This window comes from Octodon degus, unplaced genomic scaffold (assembly GCF_000260255.1).
Source record: "Octodon degus isolate 3935 unplaced genomic scaffold, OctDeg1.0 scaffold00004, whole genome shotgun sequence".
Taxonomy (NCBI): Eukaryota; Metazoa; Chordata; class Mammalia; order Rodentia; family Octodontidae; genus Octodon; species Octodon degus.
In genome coordinates this window covers 11,973,903-11,990,188 of record NW_004524580.1, presented here as the reverse complement: position 1 = coordinate 11,990,188, position 16,286 = coordinate 11,973,903, and the positions used below count along the sequence as shown (strand labels likewise).

The window sequence follows — 16,286 nt, the reverse complement described above, 5'->3', positions numbered from 1 at the left end:
TCAGGGATATGCAAACAGCTTCAGTGTGGTAATCATTTTACAAGGTGTACATTTATCAAAACATCATCTGATACAATGTAAAGACAAAAAATTTGTTACTTTGACCTCAGTGGGACTGTGATAATTTCAGCAAGATATTTTATAACTAACATTTGGTTGTTACTGGCTGTTCTCCTACATAAACCAATCTTCATTAGAGACAGTCTCATTCCTGAGCCCAAACCATGTCAAAAGGGTGCTCCAGGTAATTTTCACCCAGCCAGAGATTTATATGTCTGCGAGGTTTGTTCTTTTCCTAAATTTATGTTTTTTACCTAAATTTATCTTTTTATAAATTGGAACTTAATTCAATATTTTCTTTTTTATTATTTTTTTTTGAAAAATAAGGAATGCTTCATGAATTTGAGTGTCATTCTTGTGCAGGGGCCATGCTAATCTTCTCTGTATCATTCCCATTATAGTATAATGTGCTACTGAAACAAGCACTCAATATTTTTTTAAGAAAAGAAACCTACAAGTTTCAATTTTTAGGTGAGGATATTAATTGTTTTGTAGCAGGATTTTTCTTTCAGTGTTGGTTTTCAAACTAAGGGTTTTTGCATGTTGGGCAAATGGTGCATCACTGAAGTGCACCAACAGCTTGCTATAAGGTCCTAATGAATTTGATTCATAAGCATTTTACTTAATATTATTATGTCTTTTGAAGCATTTTATAAAATATTTATGGCATCTAATAAAATGGTACTCATAAAATCTGTACATAAGTAATAGATGTACACATACCACATGTGTGCATTTTGTCTTCACAGTTTGAACACTGCCAATACAAGTTATCTTCTTAATGAATATATTTAGAAAAATACTTTTATTAGAGTCTCAATTTATTTTACTATGAATTGATTGCTGCTGTACATAGATTCAGTGGATCTTTTATACATTTCCCCACCTGCCTTCCAACTTTAACTTAAGTATTAATGATTGTGTCCTATTGCAGTTTTAAGGTATTTATGTAAGGAGGTAAGGTAACTCTGATTAAGTTAATTACAAGTTTTAAATATCCAGCTGACAAAAATTATTTTAACTCTCTTGTAGGAGTTAATTTCAAACACTAAGAGAAATACATGCTATCCTTTTCTCTGAAAGACTACAAAGACTATAGGACAAGGGAGATAGTTCAACAGTATAAGCTCCTGCCTGCTGGGTTCAATCCCTGGTATCCCATGCTATGCTGGTCATGTGCTGAGCCGGGCATGGTGGTGTACACCTGTAATCCCAGCACTGGGGAAATAAAACGGGAGCATCACTGTGAGTCTGAGCTGCGTGTTGAGACCCTATATCAAATAAAGAAATAAATCTTTTCAAAAGATTACAATGTATAAAAGAAAGCAGGCAACTAAAACAAATGTGTTTGTTTTGAAAGTGCTGCTGTGGTAGCTGAACTACTGTGGAATCACCTACTTTCAGCTAAACAGAAGGGGAAGTGAGCAAAGAGAAACAACAATTAGAGGCACTTGCAGGGCAGGACTGCAGGGCAGGACTCAAAAGCCAGCCCCTGACAGAAGTAACTAAGTGGTGTTTTGGTTTTGTTGTTTTGCTTTGTTTTTCTAGCAGAGCAGGAGTTGATCAAGGAAGAAGATCCAGTACAGAAAGCTTGTAAGGACAACAACAAGAAGCTAGAGAAGTAACACAGGGACCCAATTTAAAGATTTTACTAATGATTGTGATGACAAGTGTGAAAGTTGGACAGTAACACAACACAGTAAGATGGAAAGAAGGGAGGGAGAAAGGGTGGGAGGGAGGAAGGGAAGAAAAAGAATTATGAAGTAGAAAAGGCTGAAAGTAGACCCTGTGGAGCAGAGGGAGGTGTGTGAGAGACACAAACCCGCTCTCCACGTGGCAGGATCACGTTGCCCAGGACACAAGCAGACACTGGCAAAGAAGTACGAGCAGGGCAAGCAACAGAAACAGGACCAAGACACAACGATGACACATCATCATCTCTCATCGACAGAGGACGAGGCGCAGTGACGGATGAAGGAGGAAGAGGAAACATCAAGAGTTCTAATTGTATTCAACCAAAAATGACAGACTTATTTGCTGTTATCTCTTTCTCTTGCCTCATATTTTGGCTTAATGTAAATGCACAGCTGCTTTTTCTGACCCGAGAGACATACGTTCAGCCAATTAGGCTATGGTTTTAAGGAATTTTTTTTCATGGTTTTCATTTGCCAAGTTTTTAACGTAATAAGTGTAGTTAGAAACACATGTTTATATTCCTTGTGGGATAATTTTGCAGGTAAAATAATATTGTATTGAAAAACATTCTAAGATCTATATATAACCATTTAAATTTAAAATCTTTAAGCTATTTGAAAATCATTACCTTCTTTTTAAAAATGTTTCTAAAGATCTAATGGTTTGCTTCAAATTTTAAAAATAAATGTCAGAAAAAATTTTATTTGCATAAACTGCTTCAAATTGGCCTACATATGTGTTAGACTATGGTTAACAACATTGATTGCTTAGAATATGGGGATTGTAACTTAGTAATTAGTATTTTCTGTAGCTTTCAAAATTATTACAAAAATCATCATCAGAGTAAGAACATTTTAAAGAAGAAATTGGAGTAGAGAGAATTACTCTACCCGAAGGATGTAGAGTAACTCTCTCTACTCCAATTTCTTCATTATATATATATAATGACTTTCCTTATACTAGCCCCCCAAAAATTATAATTGTATGTTAAATTTTGGTAGCAGTCAAAGTTATTTGAAAGATGTATGAATCTGAATTAATCCTTGAAAGTTTTAATGTGTAGCCAAGTTTCATAACTCATTAGCTCTTTGACCTTGTACAATTCATTAAAAATGTTTAAGAACTACTTTAAAGACAAGATGATAGCTAAAGCTACTAGTTTAATTTGATAGATTACAAAAAGTCCTTCATTCTAGCTTCATGCATAGTAAATAACAGAAATTATAACATTATCACAATGATTTTTAACTACTATTTTTCTATGCTTATTAGTAAAATGAGTATAACCTAATCAGCAATGCTATTTTTCTAATTGTCTAATATCTAAGATAGAAAATCAACCTTATTCTAATTTCAACAACCATGTTTTTGCAACTTGACTATGTGTCTACGTCAAGATCTATGGATAAAGCACTTTCCTTAGCGTGTTCATTGCCCATCATTCTCCCCACTGCCTTTCAAAGCAGGAGCAAAGCATTCCAGAATCTCTTTCCATACATGGTTCCACATTAGTTGGCAGAGCACTGGTAAGCAGTAATAGATGAGAAAGACAGAGATGACAAGAAGTGCCTCTACTCACAGGGTCATGGCCACTAGATATGAAGATTCTTCAGAACTCTCTAGAAATTAGCATTCTGTGGTCCCCAAGATCTTTGAAGAGATCTCCAAAATACTCCATCATTGATGGTGATGGGTGGAGACAGCCGCATCTCAGTCCCTTTCTTCATGAGCCCTGTGTATAGCCCCCTGTCCTTTTGGCCAAGGATTTAGTGGCCAAGCATGGTCTTTTAATGTTTCTCTGAGTTTTGTAGTTATGATTCCTTAGTAATTTTTTTAAAAAAGTTATTCCTAATAATGGCTCAATTTTTCTGAGCCATACAGTCAGATTCAACAACTCAATATTTTGTGTTCATTTAAATGTGATTGTTTCTCCAATAGGCTAACAATTCTCCTGCCTGATACTTGGAAAGATTTGAATCAAACGTTAGATTTAATCATCCATGCACACTGTGTGCATCATGGAAGGGTCACACTGGAGGACATTAATATGCACAATCACTATATGTTAATAAAATTTCTGTTATTATGTTAATAAAAATTTAAAAAGCATCTTACCAAACATTCTAGAGTATGTACATAATCTAGTTTTGTTATTTGAACATCAATAAACACTTTGATAAAAAGAGTCTGTCCTGAAAATTTCATTTCATTGCCTCAGATCATTCTCAATTTATGCTTTGTGTCTTTGTTGTTATTATTATTATTATTATTATTATTATTTTGTATTTTAGGGAAGGATCTGCAGGATGCTCAGGGTCTCACTACTAGCTCAGACTCATAGTGATTCTCCTGTTTACAGCCTCCCAAGAGCTGGGATTACAGGTATACACCACCACCCCCAGTCTCACTTGCCTTCTCAGTGTACCCTGAGGGCGGGGCTGGCACAGTAGGCCCAGGGATCGAACCCCTGGCCCCTGCACCTGCTTGCAGGCACTTTACTCTCCTGAGCTGTTTGGCTGGCCCTTCTATTTATGTTAAAAAGGAAGATGTATTGATATCTAGCCTACAGATTTAAAAATATTTTAAAGATAGATTTTTATAATACTGAAGATAAAACCATAATATGAGTCATTTTCAGGATATCTTCTATTATTGTCTTCAAGTTAAAAAAAAAGTAAGCATTAAGAGAGAAATACATTATGTATTTCTGGAAAGTACGGGAAATCTTCATCTCTATTGCTAATATTACTCCTGAGATTAGCATCTAATTTCCTGTAACTACTAAATGTGTTCTTGAAAATTTTGTCAGTATGTACAATGCTAAGTAGAAAAGAAATTCTCATATTTTTTTAATTAGGATAAATGACTATATATTCCATTTGAATTGAAATCCCAAATCAATTTTCACAGACAAATTAAATGTTGTATCATCAAGAAAAAAAAAATTCATTAGAATATATAATAAAATATACATCATGATATATAAAAAATTTCACTTGAGTAAAATTAGCTAGTTTATATCCAATATAGGAAAAAAAAAAACAAAAGGCAGAGACAATGGATGGAGGAGTACAGAGCTGGAATTCACAGAAGAGATGGCTCAAATTGCTGGACCAGCAACTTTTTGGTTCATTATGAGGTCGTCTTAGAACATAACTTAAATTCTAAAATGATAAGCATTTTTTAGGACAGAATAAAGACGAGGCAGTGACCAGGCCAGCCAGATAGCTCGGTGGATTAAAGCACCTGAAAAAAGGTGCAGCGGCTGGGGGTTCGATCCCCAGGCCTGCCATAAACAGGTGGATCACTATGAGTCCGATCTAGTAGTGAGACCCTGAACACACTGTAGATCCTTCCCTAAAATAAAAAAAAATAAAATAAAATAAAAAGACTAGCCAGTGAAAGCTTTAAAATTCATGGAGCAATAACAAAATGAAAAAAATCATCGAATATGTAACCTGCTTATTTCACTCATTAGGTTGTATTTGTCAAACAATTTAAATGTATCCAAAACTGGAAAGCAATAATTAAAAGTTGCCACATATGCTAATTTCTGACCTGAAACTAGCCTTCGGTTGATACACATGATGCTGCCCAAAGTCATACCACAAAAATATGATTCCTTTTTTTAATTATTTAAGACTTTTATTAGCAGGTGCTTGCAGTTTGTTGACTTTTTTGAAAAAATCAAGTTGCATACTTTTATGACCAATTAAAATTTATGAAGTTCTTAAAAATCTCAACTTGACCAGATATGAAACAATTTAAAAACTTTTAAAAGTGTGTGGAGAAAAATCAAGCTTTTAAAAAAAACACATTTGTCATTACCAAAATAGATGTCTTTGCATAAAAATAATAAAAACCCCATGCTGCATAGAGAATGCAAATAGTTCTAGTTATCTAGTCAATGGGCAAAAGCTAGCACTTAAGGTCTTCAGTTCCAAACTTTTGTTCTTTTATTTTGTATTGTTTGTTGTATTTTAGGGAAGGGTCTACAGGGTATTCAGGGTCTCACTACTAGATTGGACTCATTGTGATTCGCCTGTTCACAGCTTCCCAGGAGCTGGGATTATAGTCATGCGCCACCACACCCAGTCTCAATTGAAGTCAGCATGCCCCAGGGGCTGGCCTGCATGGCAGGCTCGGGATCGAACCTCTGGTCCCTGCGCCTGCTTGCAGGCTTTTTAATCCGCTAAGCTATTTGGCTGGCCCTTTTTGTTCATTTCTTATTGCTGGAATTTCCTATTAGTTTCTTTTTTGCTGGATGACTAAACTGGATGATGGTAGAGAGACATTAAATGGGCATTTATTCAGCCCCGCCCTTCTCAGTCTCCGGAGCGGACGAATTCTCAGCTGGTAGATTGGCTGCTTCTGTCTCTTTGCCATCTTGTGGTTTAGGGTTTTCTGGGTGTCTGCATCGGTAATTGAAGTTGCAGCGGTACTGATGTTGAGGTGGCTGCGGACCTTGGGTCTCTTTGATTTTCCTTATCTTCTTCATTGCCATCCTCTCTAGTCTTTGGTGAGGAGGGCCCCTGTGGAATCTCTCTTGTCTACCTCATTCTCCTGCAACCTGGCTGTCAGCACCCTCCATCACCTCTTGCAAAGGAGGTTGGAATACTGTGGCCGACGCCCACGGGGTCTCCCCATGTAGTAAGGGGGGCACCTTCGCCTGTGGCAGGGCCGGCCTGGCTGGCTGGGCCTGGCCTTCGGGAGTGCTCTCTGATCCCCCAATTCTTTTCCCCACTCTCACTATTCTGGTAATTCTGCTAGTAATTGCATGGAGGACCCCAGCGACGTGGATAGCGTCTATGATGATTACGGTCTGCTGCATATTTACTGCCTGCAGCTGGAGCTCCACCAGGGCCTGTAACATTCGCTGCCTCCGTGCCCTCTTCTCCTTCAACACCATCAAACTCTGCAGTTTCTCCATCCCCTACACTACGAAAGTCCTTCCTGGGGTTATTCTTCTTTATGGCCATCTGGTGTACAAACACATCTTCTTTGGTGTCATTCCTGTTGATGAAGCCAGATCCGCTTCTTACCTTGAACCACTTCAGTGTTCCCAAGACCTTCCTCAGGATGACCTTCTAGTCCTGCAGACTTCCGCAGCGCTGAGCGCTGGGCAGCTGGCGGTGGCGGGTCCGGCCTCCTGCTCAGGGCTGCGGTGATGGTGACGGGGCGGTGGGGCTGCTCGGGGCTGTCTCAAAAATATCATTTCTTACAGTGTATTTCTGAAAACATCGTGCAGAATGTTCGTTTTCTGTCGAGACCAACTTAGTATTCAGAAACCTCTAGCACCTGACCAGAGCTGACCGTCTTTTCACTGGTACAGGAAGTAATGTAGATGGTCGTGATTTAGGGAGTAACTTCCTAGACCAGCACTTTTCACTAATTGGATTTCCTTGGATATGAAGTAGCAAAATTCTAAAATTCACAGCAATGTGATATTTGCCTTATAGAAGAATAAAGTCCCTTTATAATTAGTCTTTTCCTTAAACAGAGTTAAATCTCTTTACTTAATGCTTTTTTCCCCCAAACTTAAATCCTTTCTAGGGTTCTTCTACTAGAGTTAGATCATTTAAAATTATTTAAAGACCTCTAGTCTAGGGAAGCTTCTACACCTATTTTTTCTTATTGGCTGGCATACAATTTTTTCCCCTCTTTGCATGATAAGTCACTTCAGCTTCCTCCCAAAGACTGTTTTACTTGGAATGCATTTTCTTTCTTTATTTTCTTTTTTTTTCTTTCCAAAGGATGGAACTGAATCAAAACCCTTAAGTAACTCACTTAGAAAAACACTCTTGGAACTGGTTGTCTCCCACTCCCTTCTAGTAGAAACTATCTTTCCCCCAATGATTGACTGTTGACATTCAACCTTTCCTGCTACAAAAAAGTAATTATTTTCATGTGTTCAGGAATAGTTAGTGTTTCTCTGAAGACAATCTAAGTAACCAAAAAGGATCACAAATTGGAATTTATTGAAACTTCAAGATTATTTAACATTTTAAACATACACGTCTTACCTTCTTTTTTATTGAGTCACAATGTCTTAGCCTCACTTCAAATTGGAAGAATTATCATTAAAAATTGTGTTTATTTACAAAATTGTTGCAGTGGTGGCAGAAACCAGGGCTGCGTCACACAAAATTAGCGTGAAAGTTGTTTATTCTGCTTTGTCTTGGGCTCCTGTGCTCCCTTCTTATTTTTAATTGGCTTCGTTTCAAAATCAGGTCTGCATTCACAAATAAAAAGTGTGACCGAGCGGTGAACTTTTGTATCAATTTCATTTTCCTTCAATCTTACAAAAATGGCCACAGTGATCCTATTTAGTCTACTTCTGAGATGAACTCACCTTCAGAAATTTAATTACGATAATGAAATGTATGAGTCGGCATTCTTAAGCTGGATTTCTCTGTTGTTTTTCTTAGTGGGAGGACACTTGGTGTTCTCCATCAGTAGGAATTTCTTACCGCTCCCTGGAACATTCTCAGTGTTATCAGTTTTCCCTCGTTATATGATAAGGTAAAAGACGGTAGTGACATTTAAACATTTTTCTAAGTTATAAGTAAAAAATATCATGTTAGTTTTGCATAGCTTTATTCTTTGTACTGTTTTAAAAGTCTAAAATCTATGGCAAATTGGCTGCAAATGAAGAACATACCCATGCAATCTTTAGCTCACTAAATCCCTCGCTATGGTAAGAAAGAGTGGAATGGAAAGAAATGAAGATAGTTACTTGGGAAAGGCAGCTTTTCAAGACTTTTTTGCTATTCCTTTCTGGTCCTTTTGTTCTTTTCTCAGCAGGCTGAGAACCGTGTCCTCTCCTTCCCATTCTCCCTATCCTCTCATCCACCCCATCCTTGCACAGCATACACCTTTCTGTTTCTTACAGTTTGATCCTGAATTCATCCCAAAGATGCATATTTTGAAGGTCCTAGTCTTGATCCATACCTTATGGGATTATGAGCTTTCAGACTTGGAGCTTGGGAGAAGGTTTAGGTGACCGGCGTGCACCTTCCAAAGCAATTGTGACATCCTACTCTCTCCGTTCTCTTGTTTGCTTCTGAATCCTGATACGTGCAGGTTTACTCTCCCACATATCCCTGTTCCATGTGTTGCCACCCTGTCTCCAAGACCAGAGTCTTAATAGTGCTAGATTCACCTGGTCATGGACCTAGACTTCCAAAAGTGTGAGGCAAAAGAAACATGTCTTTGAAAATTGATTCCTTCAGTGTTTGTGATAGTGATTAAAAGCACCTACTTCACCACTCCACTGTCTATAGTCAGTTTATACGTCACAAATCATCCAAGCTTACTCTCAATTCAAATATCATTGAGATACTTTCTGCTGGGATTTTTAAAATTTGATAAAATTAAATAAGCTCTTTTTCAATATGCTTTATTTGGGTTGTGATATTAAAGTTATAGAATTTTATGAATGAAACAAGATTTTCTATAGCAATCACAGGATTCCTACTTTAAGTCTAGAATTTTTAGTTTTTTTTTCTTTTTCAGAATATTTTGTGCAACCTATTTCACCTGAGAAGTAAAAATTAGAATGTACATATAATGTGTGAAAAGTCAATCATATGAATCAGCGTAGAGATTTCACTTAAAATCTGGCATTATTTTTTATTATTGCAAGGATTTAGAAAAAAATCATGTTTCTTCTCAAAAAGGGAAATATTTATTTATTTATTTAGTACAGGGTCTTACAGGGTCTCACTACACAGATCAGACTCATAGTGATTCTGCTTTTTCAGCTCCCCAAGCACTGGGATTATAGGGGCACGCCACCATGCCCAATCTCAATTGCCATCTCCGCGTGCCCCGGGGGCAGGCCAAGGAGCAAATCCCGGTCACTGGGCCTTCTTAAGCAGGCACATTAGTCTGCTGAGCTGTCTGGCTGGCTCTAAACAAGGAAATTTAAAAAGGTGATACAAGACAGCATTAAAGTGTGAACACACTTCCGTAATTGCACGTAGAATAGAAGAACTGAATAGCATCACTAAAGCTTTGAGCACAACGTGAACACAACAGAGCCAAGGTCACTGCTGCTTCATGGAACTCATTTCAGATTCTCCATAGAAGGAGTGTTTTCTACAACCTAAAAATGAAATTATAAAACTTACCTTCAAAAAAGCACAGGAGATAAACTATTTCTTGAAACACTATCTTATTAAATTCATATCAAAGCTTTAAAATTAAATATCACTTAGTAGGTTTTACATATATTTGTCATGTTTAGTATATTAGTGGCCAAAGTGAACTCAAAGTTGATGTTTAAAAAAATTTACTTAAATATATGTCTTGAACTTGGAATATAACCATTGCATATGTCAATGGTGTTTCTGTAAACATATTTTATATAAGGTCCCAATCAGGTTAAACACACTTATATTCTCTAACATTTATTATTTTTTATGGTGAAAGTATTCAGATTTCTATATTCTAGCTCTCTGGATTTCATACTTCACAACGATTATTTATAGTCAACTTTCCAGACTCTAGCATAGGGTATTTTTTTTTCTATGTATTTAGTACAGTGTTTATAGAGAGTACAAGGTCTCACTACACAAATCAGACTCACAGTGACCCTCCTCTTTTCAGCCTCCCAAGCACTGGGATTACAGGTGCTTACCACCACGCCCAGTCTCAGTGCAGCCCTGGGGGAGGGGCTAGCACAGCACATCAAAGATCAAATCCAGCCTAAGCAGACACTTTAGTCCACTGAGCTATCTGGCCAGCACTCATAGCATAGGGCATCTTGTTCCTATGTAATTGTAAATTAGTGTATGAATACTCAATTAACACTTGCTTCTGTTTGCAAGGCATTCAGCTTGCTTTGCTTCTCTTTGCAAACTGCATCAGGTGCCAAACATGAGCACTGCTGTCTTCCTCACACAAACATAGACACAAACACAAACACAGCAATTTCTAAAACAATAAAATGTATGTTTATTATATACGTATATGACACATCTATATATAGTGTACATATATGGAAATCATTTTCTGTGTATATATTTGTATTTTTCTCATTTCTGGCCACCTATCTCCTCACTTTCAATTAACACTCTCTGCTACCTCAACTGCACAAAGCGAAAGGAAATCAAGTGACATGCCTGAGAAGAAGGGATGTTTCAGGGCACAGAGAGCCTCAGGCCACAGAAGAGAAGAGAGGTCAATGTGACATAGAACAGGGACACCTCCAAAGTCAGCACAGGGCTGGAGTCTGCCACTGTGCTTGGATTATTGTTCCTCTTGCTGCTGCAGTAAACAACCACAGTAGTCTAAATCAACAGTAATGAACTGTTTCTCAGTTCCCTAGTTTAAAAGAATGCCAAAGTTCTCACTTGACTGAGATCAAAGTGTTAGAACATGTATTTGGTTCTGAGACTCAAGGGGACATGGCTTTGCTTGCAATTTTCTGTTTTCAGATTCTAGAGAGTATTTATCATTCACAACTTTCTTCGCTCTTCAAAACCAGCAATATCGGTCTAAGTCCTTGGTGGGCTTCCATGTTTCTGATTCTCTGCTTCCTTCTTTTACTTCTAAAGACTCTTGCAATAATATTGATCCCAATCAGATGATCCAGGCTAACCTACCAGAATTTCAGATAATAAGGAACCTACATTCCCCTACTCTAAACCCAGTGTCTCTAGAACTCTAATCTCTAGTTCACTATTTCTGAAGATTCGGACCCAGCTATCTCTGGAGTTGTTATTCTACTCAATAGGATTTCCTATCTATGAATTCAGTTAAGATCTAATACTGGCTACCAATGAAAAAAGTAAAACCAGAAAAATATAAGGATATTTATTTAGACATTCAAATATAGAGAATGACATTTGTGATTGTGATTCATTGCTCTTCTAGGCAATAGTGTTTTTGTTGTTGTTGTTGTTTTGTTTTTTTGTGGATCTGGGGATTGAACTCAGGCACTTGTGCTTGCCAGGGAAGTGCTTATTCCACTGAGCCATCTCCCCAACCCAATAGTGATTATTTTAATGATCAAAATTTCATCCTGAATTTGATGATGTATAGTTTGGTCAAAGGAAATTAATTTATTACAAAATAGTGTCTTAATATTTACATTTGCTATTAGGTATAAATTATAATACTGTTGAGCAGTGCATTGGAAGACTGAACAGTCTTAAAACAGCTAAGTTCTTAAGCATGGAATGCCTATAATTATAAGAGAACTTTCTGAATGATGATGCTATTGGAAAACACAACAAAAATTAAATGTTAATTTCATAGTATTTGAGAGTCATGTATTGGACCATGGCTTTAAAGTGAATTATACAACCACATTGCTGTGGTAGTTTGTAAATTAGTTAATAAAATTTGTTGATAAAATTGACATTAATTTTCTTTCAAGATATTTAAAAGGTCACTTATCCACCTATGATCTGGAGACTCTATACAAGTAGAATGGAAATTAAGCAATAAAATGTAATTTTTAATAATTTGGCTATTTTTACACACTCTTGCCTTCCCCTCATACAAAACAGTACTGAGCCATGTGCATGATTGACATGATGTGTTTAACTTGTTTCAGGATGTGGGGGAGTTAATGGTATGGAATGAGCACATTCTTTGCCTTTTCTGTCCATTCCAGTCTGTGGTTGCCATGGATTCTTGACAAGGACAGAGAAGGACAACAGCACATGATAATTGTGATTTTCAGTGTTACATAAATTACTGCTGAAAGCTTATGTTTTTCTGAGCATACAGTACTGCACATTACCTAATTCTCCGTATGATATAGAAATTCATAGAAGACTAAGAATGTTGATAATCCAGTGTTTACTTTGGTAAGATAAAGGAGAACACTTCGAGTGATCTGTACCCAGTTACTTCTTACACAGGTCTGGGTGTCTTTAAGTAAGTAAGAGGGGCCAGAAACTTAGCTCAGTGGAGAAGCACCTGCCTGGAAGGCCTTAGGCCCTGAGTAAGGTTTCTAGTACCCCCAAAAGTAGTGAATAAGAGATAAGTCGGAAATAAAAATTATTTAAGCTATAGCAATATATGAACATACTCAGCTAGAGAGTTTGTACTGGACTGCAGCATAGAGCTGCAACATGCGGCCAGCCTTGTGTGGCTGGTGTCTGGCACAGGGTACACTGGGTGTTTTAAACTTGGCTTTTTAATTAAGGTTGTGGGAGGCACAACAACTCCAGGCCTCCAATCATACTGCAAGTGGGTTTCCGAGTTCCTCTTCCCCTACCTCTGCTGAGCTAAGCTCCTAATTCTTCTTACCCCGCCTATTTCCCATGTCTCCTGCTATGCCCAGGAGGTGGGACTTCCTGTCATAGCCCGGTTGCCTAGTTACTTGCAGCTTTTACCCGCCTACGTCATTTCCCTGTGCTTCCACTATATATACCCAGCACCTCCCCTAAATAAACGAGACTTGATCAGAATCCTGTCTTGTCTCCATTTCTCGTGTCTCCTGTCCTTTGTCCCCTCTTCAATTCCCCGCTCCTCCCGCAGGTGACCTTTGTTGACTGACCCGCTGGTTCAGGACATAAGGTATTTTCATTTTTTTGTGAGATTTTTTGAACTTACCCTCATTGTAAATCAAGAAACAATTATACACAAACTTTTATCTAAATTATCATGTAAATTATAAAAATATATTGATTGTAAGTTAAAAGAAAAAGAGGATTTTTTTCTAGTCATCCCTAAAATTATAAATTTTAGGAAACTTAATAAAGTGGCAAATGGTGGTACAAATGAAGTTTAATTTTTAAGGAGAAATTAGTGAAGATTTTGAGAGGATTTCTAAAACTGAATATTCTAAATTCACTTTCTGTAATCTCCAAAACACTCAACTGCCCTGTCATCCTGATGGCCCATGTACAATAATCCAACACATACAAACACACACACACACACACACACACACACACACACATACACACAATGCACAAATGAAAATACACTTTCCATGTCTTGCCCTCAATTCTAATATATCCTATTCAATAACTGCTCAACTCTTGTCTTTCTTCTTTGTAGCAATACATGTTTCTGACATGCTATTTAGTGAAAATTAGTAGTCCTTCTCATTCATGAGCTTAAAATGCCATCAGTATGGCCAATTCAAATATTTAATGTTTTAGGAATAGTAAATATCTTGTAAAATTATTCCTGATAAAAGAACGTTAAACTAAAATTTTCTTACCAGGGCCAGTAAGAGAGCTCAGCAGACTAAACACCTGCTTAGGCGAGTGCTGGGACCAGGGTTCAGTGGCTCCCTGGCACACATGCTGTGCCAGTCCAGACCCCGGGCACGCTGAGCCACCCTCTGAGTCTGGGCATGGTGGCGCACTGCTGAAATCCCAGTGTTGGGGAGGATCGCTATGAGTGTGAGCTGCATAGTGAGACACTGGACCAAATACATTAAAATAAAATAAAGTAAAATTTTCTTATGAAAATATTGTAGATTCCAAGCTTTGAAAATGAAAAGTTTTCAAATTTACCTTATTTCATGTTACTGCACTACTTTAAATAGTACACATGATAAGCATATGTCCAATTTCTATTAATATTTATTCCTTCCTTGTTTAAGATAATACTCATCTTTTTTATTATGTACTTATTCTGTAAAGCCTTTAAAAAGTCTACATTATGGGGATTTACTATATTCTTGATATACAATAAAAAAGATAAGAAGATGATTCCTGCTGAACATATAGTAGCAAAACAACCAAACAATTAAAATAATTTTGGGGCTTACATACAGTTCTATGAAAACACATAACAGCCACTCCTGAACTATAAGGGCTAAGAGGGAGTTTTGTATGCTAGATGCAATATTTAAGAATAAATAAAAGATTATTGCTTTCATACATGAAATATAAATTTAGAAAATAGAAGAAATACATATGTAAGACTTCCATTTACCTAATAATCCCAAAAACAGAATTCTAGGAAAACCATACCTGGAAGTATGAAGTGAGGTCGCAGGTCTTATGGATTTTAGACAAGTCACTTTGAATCTTCACAACCATAATGGAAATAAAGAAATTATCAATCCTATACTTTTGTTGTGAAAAACAAATAAGACACAGAGGACAAAAATATATGCCTGGCATGATATGTCTTCAATGAAACTTGGCCAGCATTACTTGCATTGCTATTGATATATTTGGCTACATTATTATTTCAATATAGATGAATTAAGACAAATCTAAAAAAAAAGTCTGCACTTCAACTTAATTTTGATAAGAAACAAGAAATAAGAAAGATAGGAGATTCCCTCCTTCTATATGACAAGTAAATTTTTCAAGCAGAAACTATTCACACATTAAAAAGAAATCCTTTCCAATGGGAGAGTAGAAGCAAAACTTTGCTTACAGAGGTAAAAATAGTATAACATATCCCTTACACTCTTCTATCCAAGTCCTTCCTTAGGGATACCTGTCTACAGACAATTTTCTAAGACTCAAACTCGGTCAGAATCTGGCATGTAATGATGCATGTTCCGACCACAAAACCCAACCCCGTCCTGGTACTTCATCTTCCTCTATTTTGCTTTATTTTCTCTGAATTATTTTTCACACTTATTAGATCGGTTGCATTTTTCTAGAGTAGAAAGGTTTTATTTGTGCTTTTTAATGCTCCATCTATGGTACCTGCAACAGTGCCATGCATAAAACTGTTCATTAAATATTTCTTGAGTGAACTAAATATTGAGAATAGAACATAGGATATAGCAAGAGCTCAGCGACTAAATACTAGCTTGCTTTCCCAATAGAATATCTGAGACAGGATAATTAAAGCTGTTATAACTGTACACAGCAAGATAAACTCGGGCAAACCACAGAACACTTGATTAAAGTTTTTGTAAATGCCTCTGGGTTTGCTCATTTATAATTTTACTTCACCTATAAAAGGAACATGGAGTAATAAAAATGTCTTTAAATCAAATCATAGGATTTGTTTGCTATAATTTGTATTGTGATAGAAATTCACACAATAGGGACATTTAGCATTTACTATAATTTATATGTACTAACTTATTATGGCTGAGTAAATGTTACTGAGCCAGTTGGAACACACAACTATTTTTGAGTTTTAGGAGATCTATGTGTATTCTTTAACAAAATCATAATAAGAATTATACATTTTGGGTAGTTTTGCTTCCTTTTTCATAATTTATACCCTAAGCCACATGGATAGACTATGAAATATGATTCAAATAAGAAAATATGAATATTTTATGATCTTTTATTTTCTATGTGGTACTAATATTAAGGTATTATTTTTGGCAAAATTCTGTGTCTGACAGTTCTGGTTATATGCTTCATGATTTATTGATATTAAATGAATGTAGATATCAGGCAAAGAGCCAAATTCTTTTATGAAATGAGAATATTGCCAAGGAAAAATGAAGGTAGCTTTTCCCTTATTGCTACTAAATCAAAGTTCTCACCAGAATCAATAAATAGTGGTTACTTAGTAACTCGTGTACTCAGATATTTGAAGGGTGTTGTTCTTCCCATGCCCCACTAAATATGAACACC

General features: G+C 36.6%; 1 non-coding gene and 1 pseudogene across 1 annotated transcript; both read right to left on the bottom strand.

Annotated features, from left to right (window-relative positions):
- Positions 1–378: 378 nt before the first annotated feature.
- LOC111817418 lies at positions 379–486 on the bottom strand. Its single transcript, XR_002821621.1, has one exon. It is a non-coding gene; the product is annotated as a U6 spliceosomal RNA (small nuclear RNA).
- A 5,575-nt stretch (positions 487–6,061) lies between these two features.
- Positions 6,062–14,771, bottom strand: LOC101567000 (annotated as a pseudogene).
- Positions 14,772–16,286: the final 1,515 nt, after the last annotated feature.